The sequence below is a fragment of the Orcinus orca genome, chromosome 16 (genome assembly GCF_937001465.1).
Source record: "Orcinus orca chromosome 16, mOrcOrc1.1, whole genome shotgun sequence".
NCBI classification, from domain to species: Eukaryota; Metazoa; Chordata; class Mammalia; order Artiodactyla; family Delphinidae; genus Orcinus; species Orcinus orca.
In genome coordinates this window covers 31,952,636-31,965,752 of record NC_064574.1, presented here as the reverse complement: position 1 = coordinate 31,965,752, position 13,117 = coordinate 31,952,636, and the positions used below count along the sequence as shown (strand labels likewise).

General features: G+C 42.0%; 1 pseudogene; it reads right to left on the bottom strand.

Moving 5' to 3' along the window:
- Window positions 1–10,992: 10,992 nt before the first annotated feature.
- On the bottom strand, window positions 10,993–12,663 carry LOC101286294 (zyxin-like; annotated as a pseudogene).
- Between the last annotated feature and the right edge of the window lie 454 nt (window positions 12,664–13,117).

The following is a 13,117-nucleotide window of genomic DNA, read 5'->3' as shown; positions in this document are numbered from 1 at the left end:
TTATATGAATGAGTGTTCTGCCTATGTTGTCCTCTTAAGAGTTTTACAGTATCTGGGCTTACATTTAGGACTCTAATCCATTTTGAGTTATTTTTGTGTATGGTGTTAGGGAGTGTTCTAACTTCATTCTTTTACATGTAGCTGTCCAGTTTTCCCAACACCACTTATTGAAGAGGCTGTCTTTTCTCCATTGTATATTCTTGCCTCCTTTGTCAAAGATAAGGTAACCATATGAGCATGCGTTTACCTCTGGGCTTTCTCTATTGCTCCATTGATCTATATTTCAGTTTTTGTGCCAGTACCATACTGTTTTGATGACTCTAGCTTTAGAGTATAGTCTGAAATCAGGGAGCCTGCTTCCTTCAGCTCCGTTTTTCTTTCTCAAGATTGCTTTGACTATTCATGGTCTTTTGTGTTTCCATACAAATTGTAAAATTTTTTGTTCTTGTTCTGTGAAAAGTGCCATACATAATTTGATAGGGATTCTATTGAATCTGTAGTTTGCTTTAGGCAGTATAGTCATTTTCATTATATTGATTCTTCCAGTCCAAGAACATGGTATATCTCTCCATCTGTTTGTATCATTTTTTATTTCTTTCAGCAGTATCTTATAGTTTTCTGTATACAGGTCTTTTGCCTCCTTAGGTAGGTTTATTCCTAGGTATTTCATTCTTTTTCTTGCAATGATACATAAGATTGTTCCTTTAATTTCTTTTTCTGAATTTTCCTTGTTATTGTATAGAAATGCAAGAGATTTCTGTGTATTAATTTTTTATCCCACAACTTTGCTGAATTCATTGATGAACTCTAGGAGTTTTCTGGTAGCATCCTTAGGGTTTTCTATGTATAGTATCATGTCATCTGCAAACAGTGACAGTTTTACTTCTTTTCCAGTTTGGATTCATTTATTTCTTTTTCTTCTCTAACTGCTGTGGCTAAAACTTCCAAAACTATGTTGAATTATTGTGGTGAGAGTGGGCAACCTTGTCTTGCTCCTGATCTTAGTGGAAATGATTTCAGTTTTTCACCATTGAAAGATGTTGGTTGTGCGTTTGTCATATATGACCTTTATTATGTTGAGGTAAGTTCCTTCTATGTCTACTTTCTGCAAGGTTTTTATCATAAATGGGTGTTGAATTTTGTCAAAAGGTTTTTCTGCATCTATTGCGGTGATCATATGGTTTTTCTCCTTCAATTTGTTAATATTGTGTATCACATTGTTTGATTTGTGTATGTTGAAGAATCCTTGCATTCCTGGGATAAACCCCATTTGATCATGGTATATGATCCCTTTAATGTGTTGTTGGATTCTGTTTGCTACTATTTTGTTGAGGATTTTTACGTCTATATTGATCAGTGATATTGGTCTGTAATTTTCTTTTTCTGTAGTCTCTTTGTCTGCTTTTGGTATCAGGGTGATGGTTGCCTCATAGAATGGGTTTGGGAGTGCGCCTTCCTCTGATATTTTTTGGAAGAGTTTGAGAAGGATGGGTATTAGCTATTCTCTAAATGTTTCGTAGAATTCACCTGTGAAGCCATCTGGTCCGGGACTTTTGTTTCCTGGATTTTTAATCACTGTTTCAATTTCATTACTTGTGATTTGTCTGTTCATATTTTCTATTTCTTCCTGGTTCAGTCTTGGAAGATTACATCTTTCTAAGAATTTGTCCGTTTCTTCCAGGTTGTCCATTTTATTGGCATAGAGTTGCTTGTAGTAGTCTCGTAGGATGCTTTGTATTTCTGCGGTGTCTGTTGTAACTACTCCTTTTTCATTTCTAATTTTATTGATTTGAGTCCTCTCCCTCTTTTTCTTGGTGAGTCTGCCTAATGGTTTGTCAATTTTATCTTCTCAAGAACCAGCTTTTACTTTTATTGATCCATGCTATTGTTTTCTTTGTTTCTATTTCATTCATTTCTGCTCTGCTCTTTATGATTTCTTTCCTTCTGCTAACTTTGTGTTTTGTTTTTTCTTCTTTCTCTAGTTCCTTTAGGTGTAAGGTTAGATTGTTTATTTGAGATTTTTCTTGTTTCTTGAGGTTGGATTGTATTGCTATAAACTTCCCTCTTAGAACGGCTTTTGCTGCATCCCATAGGTTTTGGGACATCATATTTTCATTGTCATTTGTTTTTAGGTATTTTTTTAAAATTTCCTCTTGATTTATTCAGTGGTCTCTTGGTTATTAAGTAGTGTATTGTTTAGCCTCCATGTGTTTGTATTTTTTACAGATTTTTTCCTGTAATTGATGTGTAGTCTCATAGCATTGTGGTTGGAAAGGATACTTGATACGATTTCAATTTTCTTAAATTTGCCAAGGTTTAATTTGTGACCCACGATATGATCTATCCTGGAGAATGTTCCATGAGCACTTGAGAAGAAAGTGAATTCTCTTGTTTTTGGATGGAATATCCTATAAATATCAATTAAGTCCATCTTGTTTAATGTACCATTTAAAGCTTGTGTTTCCTTATTTATTTTCATTTTTGATGTCCCTTGGTGAAAGTGGGGTGTTACAGTCCCCTACTATTATTCTGTTACTGTCAATATCCCCTTTTATGACTGTTAGCATTTGTCTTATGTACTGAGGTGCTCCTATGTAGGGTGCATAAATACTTACAATTGCTATATCTTCTTCTTGGACTGATCCCTTTATCATTATGTAGTGTCCTTCTTTGTCTCTTGTAATAGTCTTTATTTTAAAGTCTATTTTGTCTGATATGAGAATTGCTACTCCACCTTTCTTTTGATTTCCATTTGCATGGAATATCTTTTTCCATCCACTCACTTTCAGTCTGTATGTGTCCCTAGATCTGAAGTGGTCTCTGGTATATAAGGGTCTTTTTTTTGTATCCATTTAGCCAGTCTATGCCTTTTTTTTTTTTCTCATCTTTATTGGAGTATAATTGCTTTACAATGGTGTTAATTTCTGCTTTATAACAAAGTGAATCAGTTATACATATACATATGTTCCCATATCTCTTCCATCTTGCGTCTCCCTCCCTCCCACCCTCCCTATCCCACCCCTCTAGGTGGTCACAAAGCACCGAGCTGATCTCCAAGTGCCATACGGCTGCTTCCCACTAGCTATCTATTTTACATTTGGTAGTGTATATATGTCCATGCCACTCTCTCGCTTTGTCACGGCTTACCCTTCCCCCTCCCCATATCCTCAAGTCCATTCTCTAGGAGGTCTGTGTCTTTATTCCTGTCTTACCCTTAGGTTCTTCATGACATTTTTTCCCCCTAAATTCCATATATATGTGTTAGCATACGGTATTTGTATTTCGCTCTCTGACTTACTTCACCTTGTATGACAGATTCTAGGTCTATCCACCTCATTAAAAATATCTCAATTTCGTTTCTTTTTATGGCTGAGTAATATTCCATTGTATATATGTGCCACATCTTCTTTATCCAATCATCCAATGATGGACACTTATGTTGTTTCCACCTCCTGACTATTGTTAATAGAGCTGCAATGAACATTTTGGTACATGACTCTTTTTGAATTATGGATTACACAGGGTATATGCCCAGTAGTGGGATTGCTGGGTCATATGGTAATTCTATATGTAGTTTTTTAAAGAAACTCCATACTGTTCTCCATAGTGGCTGTATCAATTTACATTCCCACCAGCAGTGCATGAGTGTTCCCTTTTCTCCACGCGGTCTCCAGCATTTATTGTTTCTAGATTTTTTTTTTAATTTTTTATTTATTTATTTATTTTTTTGCGGTACGCGGGCCTCTCACTGCTGTGGCCTCTCCCGTTGCGGAGCACAGGCCCCAGATGCACAGGCCCAGTGGCCATGGCCCATGGGCCCAGCCACTCCGCGGCATGTGGGATCCTCCCGGACCGGGGCACGAACCCGTGTCCCCTGCATCGGCAGGCGGACTCTCAACCACTGCGCCACCAGGGAAGCCCTTTTAGATTTTTTGATGATGGCCATTCTGACCGGTGTGAGGTGATATCTCATTGTAGTTTTGATTTGCATTTCTCTAATGATTAATGATGTTGACCATTCTTTCATGTGTTTGTTGGCAGTCTGTATATCTTCTTTGGAGAAATGTCTATTTCGGTCTTCTGCCCATTTTTGGATTGGGTCGTTTGTTTTTTTCTAATTGAGCTGTATGAGCTGCTTGTAAATTTTGGAGATTAATCCTTTGTCAGTTGCTTCATTTGCAAATATTTTCTCCCATTCTGAGGGTTGTCTTATCGTCTTGTTTATGGTTTCCTTTGCTGTGCAAAAGCTTTTAAGTTTCATCAGGTCCCATTTGTTTATTTTTGTTTTTATTTTCATTTCTCTAGGAGGTGGGTCAAAAAGGTTATTGCTGTGATTTATGTCATAGAGTGTTCTGCCTGTGTTTTCCTCTAAGAGTTTGATAATTTCTGGGCTTACATTTATGTCTTTAACCCATTTTGAGCTTATCTTTTTGTATGGTGTTAGGAAGTGATCTAATCTCCTACTTTTACATGTACCTGTCCAGTTTTCCCAGCACCACTTATTGAAGAGGCTGTCTTTTCTCCACTGTACATTCTTGCCTCCTTTATCAAAGATAAGGTGACCATAGGTGTGTGGTTTTATTTCTGGGATTTCTATACTGTTCCATTGACCTATATTTCTGTTTTTGTGCCAGTACCATACTGTCTTGATTACTGTAGCTTTGTAGTATAGTCTGAAGTCAGGGAGCCTGATTCCTCCAGATCCGTTTTTCATTCTCAAGATTGCTTTGGCTATTCGGGATCTTTTGTGTTTCCATACAAATTGTGAAATTTTTTGCTCTAGTTTTGTGAAAAATGCCAGTGGTAGTTTGATAGGGATTGCACTGAATCTGTAGATTGCTTTGGGTAGTAGAGTCATTTTCACAATGTTGATTCTTCCAATCCAAGAACATGGTATATCTCTCCATCTATTTGTATCAACTTTAATTTCTTTCATCAGTGTCTTATAATTTTCTGCATACAGGACTTTTGTCTCCTTAGGTAGGTTTATTCCTAGATATTTTATTCTTTTTGTTGCAATGGTAAATGGCAGTGTTTTCTTGATTTCACTTTCTGATTTTTCATCATTAGTGTATAAGAATGCCAGAGATTTCTGTGCATTAATTTTGTATCCTGCTACTTTACCTAATTCATTGATTAGCTCTAGTAGTTTTCTGGTGGCATCTTTAGGATTCTCTATGTATAGTATCATGTCATCTGCAAAGAGTGACAGCTTTACTTCTTCTTTTCCGATTTGGATTCCTTTTATTTCCTTTTCTTCTCTCATTGCTCTGGCTAAAACTTCCAAAACTATGTTGAATAAGAGTGGTGAGAGTGGGCAACCGTGTCTTGCTCCTGATCTTAGAGGAAATGCTTTCAGTTTTTCACCATTGAGGACGATGTTGGCTGTGGGTTTGTCATATATGACCTTTATTAAGTAGAGGGAAGTTCCCTCTATGCCTACTTTCTGCAGGGTTTTTATCATAAATGGGTGTTGAATATTGTTGAAAGCTTTCTCTGCATCTATTGAGATGATCATATGGTTTTTCTCCTTCAATTTTTTAATATGGTGTATCACGTTGATTGATTTGCATATATTGAAGAATCCTTGCATTCCTGGAATAAACCCCACTTGATCATGTTGCATGATCCTTTTAATGTGCTGTTGGATTCTGTTTGCTAGTATTTTGTTGAGGATTTTTGCATCAATGTTCATCAGTGATATTGACCTGTACTTTTCATTCTTTGTGACAACCTTGTCTGTTTTTGATATCAAGGTGATGGTGGCCTCGTAGAATGAGTTTGGGAGTGTTCCTCCCTCTGCTATATTTTGGAAGAGTTTGAGAAGGATAGGTGTTAGCTCTTCTCTAAATGTTTGATAGAATTTGCCTGTGAAGCCATCTGGTCCTGGGCTTTGGTTCATTGGAAGATTTTTAATCACAGTTTCAATTTCAGTGCTTGTGATTGGTCTGTTCATATTTTCTATTTCTTCCTGATTCAGTCTTGGCAGATTGTACATTTCTAAGAATTTGTCCATTTCTTCCAGGTTGTCCATTTTACTGGCATAGAGTTGCTTGTAGTAATCTCTCATGATCTTTTGTATTTCTGCAGTGTCAGTTGTTACTTCTCCTTTTTCATGTCTAATTCTGTTGATTTGAGTCTTTTCCCTTTTTTTCTTGATGAATCTGGCTAATGGTTTATCAATTTTGTTTATCTTCTCAAAGAACCAACTTTTAGTTTTATTGAGCTTTGTTATCATTTCCTTCATTTCTTTTTCATTTATTTCTCATCTGATCTTTATGATTTCTTTCCTTCTGCTAACTTTGGGGGTTTATTTGTCTGTTTCTTTTTTGCAGTACGTGGGCCTCTCACTGTTGTGGCCTCTCCCATTGTGGAGCACAGGCTCTGGATGGGCAGGTTCAGTGGCCATGGCTCATGGGCCCAGCCACTCCACAGCATGTGGGATCTTCCCCGGCTGGGGCACGAACCCGTGGTCCCTGCATCGGCAGGCTGACTCTCAACCACTGTGCCACCAGAGAAGACCTAACTTTGGGGTTTTTTTGTTCTTCTTTCTCTAATTGCGTTAGGTGCAAGGTTAAGTTGTTTATTTGAGATGTTTCCTGTTTCTTAAGGTAGGATTGTATTGCTATAAACTTCCCTCTTAGAACTGCTTTTGCTGCATCCCATAGGTTTTGGGTCATAATGTCTCCATTGTCATTTGTATCTAGGTATATTTTGATTTCCTCTTTGATTTCTTCAATGATCACTTCGTTATTAAGTAGTGTATTGTTTAGCCTCCATGTGTTTGTATTTCTTACACATCTTTTCCTGTAATTGATATCTTGTCTCATAGCATTGTGTTTGGAAAAGATACTTGATACAATTTCAATTTTCTTAAATTTACGAAGGCTTGGTTTGTGATCAGAGATATGATCTATCCTGGAAAATGTTCCATGGGCACTTGAGAAGAATGTGTATTCTGTTGTTTTTGGATGGAATGTCCTATAAATATTAATTAAGTCCATCTTATTTAATGTATCATTTAAAGCTTGTGTTTCCTTATTTATTTTCATTCTGGATGATCTGGCCATTGGTGAAAGTGGGGTGTTAAAGTCCCCTACTATGATTGTGTTACTGTCAATTTCCCCTTTTATGGCTGTTAATATTTGCCTTATGTATTGAGGTGCTCCTATGTTAGGTGCCTAAATATTTACAATTTTTATATCTTCTTCTTGGATCGATCCCTTAATCATTACATAGTGTCCTTCTTTGTCTCTTGTAATAGCCTTTATTTTAAAGTCTATTTTGTCTGATATGAGAATTGCTACTCCAGTTTTCTTTTGATTTCCATTTGCGTGGAATATCTTTTTCCATCCCCTCACTTTCAGTCTGTATGTGTCCCTAGGTCTGAAGTGGGTCTCTTGTAGACAGCATATATATGGGTCTTGTTTTTGTATCCATTCAGCCAGTCTATGTCTTTTGGTCGGAAAATTTAATCCATTTACATTTAAGGTAATTATCAACATGTATGTTCTTATTCCCATTTTCTTAATTGTTTTGGGTTTGTTATTATAGGTCTTTTCCTTCTCTTGTGTTTTTTGCCTAGAGAAGTTCCTTTAGCATTTGTTGCAAAGCTGGTTTTATGGTGCTGAAGTCTCTTAGCTTTTCCTTGTCTATAAAGGTTTTAATTTCTCCATCAAATCTGAATGAGATCCTTGCTGGATACAGTAATCTTGGTTGCAGATTTTTCTCCTTCTTCACTTTAAATATGTCCTGCCAGTCCCTTCTGGCTTACAGAGTTTCTGCTGAAAGATCAGCTGTTAACCTTACGAGGATTCCCTTGTGTGTTATTTGTTGTTTTTCTCTTGCTGCTTTTAATATGTTTTCTTTTTATTTAATTTTTGACAGTTTGATTAATATGTGTCTTGGCATATTTCTCCTTGGATTTATTCTGTATGGGACTATCTGTGCTTCCTGGACTTGATAACTATTTCCTTTCCCATATTAGGGAAGTTTTCAACTATAATCTCTTCAAATATTTTCTCAGTCCATTTCTTTTTCTCTTCTTCTTCCGGAACCCTTATAATTCGAATGTTAATGTGTTTAATGTTGTCCCAGAGGTCTCTGAGACTGTCCTTAGTTCTTTTCATTCTTTTTTTTTATTCTGTTCTGCGGAAGTTATTTCCACTATTTTATCTTCCAGGTTACTTATCTGTTCTTCTTCCTCAGTTATTCTGCTATTGATCCCATCTAGAGTATTTTTCATTTCATTTATTGTGTGGTTCATCATTGCTTGTTTCATCTTTAGTTCTTCTAGGCCCTTGTTAAATGTTTCTTGCATTTTCTCTATTCTATTTCCAAGATTTTCGATCATTTTTCCTATCATTATTCTGAATTCTTTTTCTGGTAGACTGCCTATTTCCTCTTCATTTGTTAGGCCTGTTAGATTTTTATCTTGCTCCTTCATCTGCTGTGTGTTTTTCTGTCTTCTCATTTTGCTTATCTTACTGTGTTTGCAGTCTCCTTTTTGCAGACTGCAGGTTTGTAGTTCCCATTGTTTTTGGTGTCTGTCTCCAGTGGCTAAAATTGGTTCAATGGGTTGTGTAGGCTTCCTGGTGGAGGGAACTAGTGCCTGTGTTCTGGTGGATGAGGCTGGATCCTGTCTTTCTGGTGGGCAGGTCCATGTCTGGTCATGTGTTTTGGGGTGTCTGTGGACTTATTATGATTTTAGGCAGCCTCTCTGCTAATGGTTGGGGTTGTGTTCCTGTCTTGCTAGTTGTTTGGCAAAGGGTATCCTGCTCTGTAGCTTGCTGGTCGTTGAGTGAAGCTGGGTTTTTGTGTTGAGATGGAGATCTCTGGGAGATTTTCACCATTTGATTTTACATGGAGCTGGGAGGTCTCTTGTGGACCAGTGTCCTGAGGCACACTGTCAGAGGCACAGCACTGACTCCTGGCTGCAGCACCAAGAGCCTATCATCCATACGACCCAGAATAAAAGGGAGAGAAAGTAAAGAAAGAAAGAAAGAAAGAAAGAAAGAAAGAAAGAAAGAAAGAAAGATGAAAGAAATAAAGAAAGAAAAAGGAAGAAAGAAAGAAAGAAAGGAAGGAAGGAAGGAAGAAAGAAAGGTGGGAGGGATGGAGGAAGGAAGGAAGGAAGGAAGGAGGGAAGGAAGTAAAGAAAGAAAGAAAGATGATAAAATAAAACAAAGTAAGATAAAATAAAATAATTAAAAAATAATTATTAAGAAAAGAAAAACTAAAACAAAAAACAAAAAAAAACAGACAGATAGAACCCTAGGACAAATGGTGGAAGCAAAGCTATACAGACAAAATCTCACACAGGAGCATACACATACACACTCACAAAAAGAGGAAAAGGAGAAAAAAAAAATAAATCTTGCTCTCAAAGTCCACCTCCTCAATTTGGGATGATTCGTTTTCTATTCATGTATTCCACAGATGCAGGGTACATCAAGTTGATTGTGGAGCTTTAATCTGCTGCTTCTGAGGCTGCTGGGAGAGAGTTCCCTTTCTCTTCTTTGTTCTCACAGCTCCCAGGGGCTCAGCTTTGGATTTGGCCCCGCCTCTGCGTGTAGGTCGCTGAAGGGCGTCTGTTCTTCGCTCAGACAGGATGGGGTTAAAGGAGCCGCTGATTTGGGGGCTCTGGCTCACTCAGGTGGGGGGAGGGAAGGGTGCGGATGCGGGGTGAGCCTGCAGTGGCAGAGGCCGGCGTGGCATTGCACCAGCCTGAGGCGCGCCGTGCCTTCTCCCGGGGAAGTCCCGGGTCCCTGGATCCCGGGACCCTGGCAGTGGCGGGCTGCACAGTCTCCCAGGAAGGGAGGTGTGGATAGTGACCTGTGCTCGCCCATAGGCTTCTTGGTGGCAGCAGCAGCAGCCTTAGTGTCTTATGCCCGTCTCTGGGGTGTGCGCTTTTAGCCGCGGCTCGCGCCCATCTCTGGAGCTCCTTTAAGCAGCACTCTTAATACCCTTTCCTCCCGCACCAGGAAACAAAGAGGGAAGAAAAAGTCTCTTGCCTCTTCGGCAGGTCCAGACTTTTTCCTGGACTCCCTCCCAGCTAGCTGTGGTGCCCTAGCCCCTTCAGGCTGTTTTCAAGAGCTAACCCCAGTCCTCTCCCTGGGATCTGACCTCTGATGCTGGAGCTTCAGCACCCAGCCCCGCCCGCCCCGGCGGGTGAGCAGACAAGCCTCTCAGGCTGGTGAGTGCTGGTTGGCACTGATCTTCTGTGCAGGAATCTCTTTGCTTTGCCCTCTGCACCCCTGTTGCTGCACTCTCCTCTGTGGCTCTGAAGCTTTCCCCCGGCCCACCTCCCATCTCCACCAGTGAAGGGGCTTCCTATTGTGTGGAAACTTTTCCTCCTTCACAGCTCCCTCCCAGAGGTGCACGTCCTGTCCCTATTATTTTGTCTCTGTTTTTCCTTTTCCCTTTTGCCTTACCCAGGTACGTGGGGAGTTTCTTTCCTTTTTGGAAGTCTGAGTTCTTCTTCCAGCGTTCAGTAAGTGTTCTGTAGGAGTTGTTCCACATGTAGATGTATTTTTTTTTTCTGGAAAACATCTTTTATTTGTAGCTGTACCGAAAACCTGACAGCACAGGGGTTGGGAACGTCTAGGCTAGTGAGTCCAGCCCAGCCTCCCAGCAGGTCAGGACGTTTCCTGGCCCTCAGCAAGCAGAGTAAGAGGCTGCTCGAGTGCCAGTTGAGAGAATCAGTGCATCAGTGAAAGTAGCAGCACTCACTCTAGTGCCTGCTCAGGTGGGGTACCTAGACTATGTTGGGTGGTCCCTGCAGTGTTGGGGAGGACTGAAGCTCAGGCCAGGGACTCTGCAGCCCTAGGCCATGTTGGGTCCCTGAATCAGGGCACTGAGGTGGGGGTTGGTATGGAGGGAGGGGTTAGACATCAAAAAATAACTGTGGGGAGGGTGAAGAGGGGGTGGTCTCATTGTGGATGGTCTGCTAATGGGGAATGGATTTGCAGTCAAAAGGGGGCCAGTCCTCACTCAGGTCCGGGCTCTGGCAGTGTGGCATTTCCAGCAGAGCATGTGGCCAGCCAAGGGGAGCAGCCGTTGTCATCCGCCTCAATGGACAGTGGTTTCCCACAATTCTCACAGTTGTAGCACTTCATATGGAAGTTCTTGTCCAGAGCAACCACAGACACGGTCTTCTCTCAGCCAGGCTTGGGCATGATCGGCTCTGCGCAGATGGAGCACCTGGGTAGTAGTTGGGGACACAGTGGGACCAGTTGGCCTGGTCCGCTATGTAGGAGGTGCCCTCAAGGGGGCAGGCACAGACCACACAGGTGAAGCACTGTGGGTGGTAGGCCTTGCTTGTGGCCCTTAGCATGTGGTCAGTGATGGGCTGCCCACAGGTGTTGCACTTCTCCAGGGTGTCAGTATAGCAGCCCTCACAATACAGCGCACCCTCCAGGCTGTAGAACTGCTGTCCCTGCAGCTGCTGTTCACACTGATGGCAGGTAAAGCAGGTAATGTGGAACAGCTGTCCCAGAGCATGCACTGCAGGTTGAGCACGTGCCAGGGGCTGGTGACACCGGCCACAGAACTCGTTGATGGCCACGTTCTGCCTCTGATAATGCTCCATGTCCTACATCAGCTGCTGGGTCAGCTGCTCCAGCTCATCCACCTCTTTCAGAGTCAAAAGTCCTGGGGCCCCAGAGGTGCACACCTGGTTTTGGTTTTTAGCTGGTGGGGGCACTGGGTGCTGCTCCTCCTGCACTTGGGCCTTCTCCTTCTGCTGAGCATAGGTGAAGCTGGGGGGCTAAGGGAGCCTGTGCCAGTGGAAGAGGGAGCTTCAGGGGGCCCCAACTTCTGATTGGGCTGTGACCTGGAGCTCCAGGTCTGAACTTGGAAGCCACAGAAGTAAACTTGGGAGTCACTGGAGAAAACTTGGTGGCTGGAGATGGGGCATGGGGACCTTGAGGCTGGGTGTTAACCAAAGGCACAGGCTGGGGCTGGGCCTGGAGCTGGGGCTGGACATGGAGTTGGACCTGAGGCCTGGCCTGGGGCTGGGGCTGCACATGGAAATGCGTCTGGCTCTGAGGCTGAACCTGGGAGCTAGTAGGGGACTTCCAGGGAGGCAGAGGTGCTGTGCCCCCAGTTGCAGGCTTAGAACTGGATTTGAAAATGAATGGAGTGGTGACTGGTGGTGATACATATCCAGATGACACCCAGGCTTTGATGGGGTCATTGTTGGTCATGTCATCCAGCAATGAAGACAGAGAGTCGATCTCCAGATTAGTACTGTTCTCCCTGGACTGTGGTGAGAGCTGTATGGGGGCTTCAGGTCCTCCCTCCTCCACTAGCAGAGGCAGTGGGGAAGGGAAGATCTCCTCTCTAAAGGCGCAGCGGGAAATGGTTTCTCGATTGGGGGAGGGGGAGGTGGGAAGCCACCTCCCAGAGCGCCCTCGGCATCATTGGCCTCCCCAAGCATGGGAGGAGGCGGTAAAGAAAAGTCTTCTGGGGGTGGTGGGGGAATCTTTTCCACCCGGCCCATCTGTGCACATTGGACCCCAGCAGCTGAGGAAGGCTCACTGTCACCAGGCTGGAAAGGATTCACTTTGGGCTTTGGGGCCACCACCGGCCGAACTTCTTCTGCGCGGTATAAAAAACTGGAGCCGAGATGGAAATCATGTGAGGTGGGTGGAGGGCCGCCATGGCCAGGCCCAGTGCGGGCCGGAGCATCTCAGGTGGCCACCTCGCAGCCGGGTCCACAGACTCTGCATCTGCAGATGTAGTTTTGATGTATTTGTGGGGAGGAAGGTGATCTCCATGTCTTACTCCTCCGACATCTTGAAGTGTTGGAAGTTTTTAAATCACACTTTCAATTTCAGTACTTGTGATTGGTCTGTTCATATTTTCTGTTTCTTCCTGGTTCAGTCTTGGAAGAATTGTACCTTACAAAATTTGTCCATTTCTTCTAGGTTGTCCATTTTATTGGCATATAGTTGCTTTTAGTATTCTCTTATGATCATTTGTAGTTCTGTGGTGTCACTTCTCCTTTTTCACTTCTAATTTTATTGATTTGAGCCCTTTCCCTTTTTTTTTCTCTTGAGTCTGGCTAAAGGTTCATCAGTTTTGCTTACCTTTCAAGCAACTAGCTTTTAGCTTT